The sequence below is a fragment of the Gadus chalcogrammus genome, chromosome 3 (assembly GCF_026213295.1).
Source record: "Gadus chalcogrammus isolate NIFS_2021 chromosome 3, NIFS_Gcha_1.0, whole genome shotgun sequence".
NCBI classification, from domain to species: domain Eukaryota; kingdom Metazoa; phylum Chordata; class Actinopteri; order Gadiformes; family Gadidae; genus Gadus; species Gadus chalcogrammus.
The window spans coordinates 14,980,107-14,982,606 of NC_079414.1; positions in this window are offsets into that span (position 1 = coordinate 14,980,107).

Here is a 2,500-nt window from a genome sequence, read left to right on the forward strand (position 1 = left end):
TGAGCACTTTTACTGCCTCTCTGACTTGTCAATCAACCATCAATCAACCAATAAATCAGCCAATTAATCAATCACCCCGTGCCTGGAAGACGGAGTGTCGCGGTGGCGCGCTGACAGAGTCCATCGCGTGCTGGTGCTTTAGTACTGGGGCGGAGCGCAGTGTTTAGGGGGAGGAAGGGCCTGTTTCCTGGAACAAAACCCAGGCCCCCGGAGGCCCCCGGAGAACCACGGTGAGGCGGGACGTGGCCGCCCTCGGCCGGACGGATAATGGTAATAGATCACGTCGACCACCGCGGGACCGGGTCGACGTGCCGGACAGGGTTTAGCAGCTGGGGAAGCTCTGGACAAGGCGGGTCAAGGGCCCCCAGCACGGCCGCTCTAGGGGCCTGTCATGCAGGGACCCGGGGCATTGACAGCAGGGTGGTTTATGGCCGCCTCACAGGGAAGCCTCGCGCCTTTCCATTTTCACTTTCGATCTCCAGGCGGGAAACTCGCTTCAATTCTCCAGTAGGAAGAACGTCCGGTGAAGTGTTTTTACTGAGTAGTTTTCGATCTTAAAATAGACTGTGTGTATATCAATCAATTAATCGATCAATCAATGAACTGATTTAAGTTTCGACGCATATCCATTCGAGAAATAGGTTTTGCACTCGAATCGCTTAACGAAATCACACATTCCTATAATTATTGTGCGTCTCGTAACACCAGGTTTGTAGGGTAAAATCAAATCAATGAATTACATAGAAATACATTTCAAAATTCTATTCTTTGAAAATGTATGGATTTGATGTACTTTAATAAATATTTTTGCTAAAATTACTTTAGCAAATTAATAATAGGCCTAAATTATAACTTCAAAGTACGTTTCCGCAACTTGTGGGTCACCGCTGGTTATTGCAGTTATCAGAATCACTAAATACGATTAAATCTCATGACCCTGTCTTGAACTAAGATAACCAGTAGGCCTACTGCAAATAATACTGCGGGGTCAACACGCGTTTGAATTGGCTTAGTCTCAGTTAGGCTGTTTAATTATAGTGCATCTTTGAAATATTTTACCCTTAGTTTTTTATTTAATTGTACCTGTTTGTATTTAATTGAGCCATGTAAACAAATAAGTGATTGACATGTGTCATACATTTCGCTCTCTGGCCTCTGCTGTGTGTGCGGTGAGAGAAAGATTGCCGAGGTAAGTGTGTGCAAGACCCTTCATGTACAGGTTAAATGATATTCTAGTGAAAACTTGTTTCATAACAGTGTTGTATTGTACCTCTGTGTTTGTTCAGTTTGTGTGTTTGTGTGTGTGTTTGACTCAGTGTGATGTGTGTGTTTGTCTGTGTGTGTGTGTTGTGTGTGTGTGTGTGTGTGTGTGTGTGTGTGTGTGTGTGTGTGTGTGTGTGTGTGTGTGTGTGTGTGTGTGTGTGTGTGTGTGTGTGTGTGTGTGTGTGTGTGTGCGTACGTGTGTGTGCGTGTGTGATAGTGTTTCTGTGTTTTACTGGTGGAACCTGATGCTGTGCCCAGTCCAGCATGTCGTCTGATGCTGTTGTCGTGGTGATGTAATTAGCTCCAGATACATGTAATGACCCTGGAAGCCGTCCACCTGCCACTCAGGAGTGTGTGTATGTTTGTGTTTGAGAGAGTTGGGTTACAGTGTGTGTATGTGTGTGAGAGTGTTCCCATGTGTGTGTGTGTGTGTGTTTGCGAGTGTCTGTGTTACAGTGTGTGTTAGTGTTTGTGTCACAGTTTGTATGTGTTTGTGTGTATGTGTGTGTGTGGGGGTTTGTGTGTGTGTGTGTGTGTGTGTGTGTGTGTGTGTGTGTGTGTGTGTGTGTGTGTGTGTGTGTGTGTGTGTGTGTTTGCGCGCGTGTGTGTGTGTGTGTGTGTGTGTGTGTGTGTGTGTGTGTGTGTGTGTGTGTGTGTGTGTGTGTGTGTATTTGTGTGTTGCCAAGCCATGGATTAGGGGCATAATATGTGTGGATATGTTTCAGGCTAGAATGTCTGGAGGCAGGAGGATAACCCCCTGCCTCCTCCCCCTCCTCACACACACACACACACACACACACACACACACACACACACACACACACACACACACACACACAACCGACACACACACACAGACACACACACAAACACACCACACACCACACACACACACACCACTCACACACCACACACCACACAAACACACACACACACACCACACACACACCACACACCACACACACACACACACACACACACACACACACACACACACACACACACAAAAAAGGTTTGGGTCTATTTGTGTATGGGCTTGTGTGTATGTGTGCGTCTTCAGTTCAGTAGTTCAATACTGTCCTAAACTGAACCAACACACACACACACACACACACACACACACACACACACACACCACACACACACACACACACACACACACACCACACACACACACACACACACACACACACACACACACACACACACACACACACACACACTCATACACGTACAC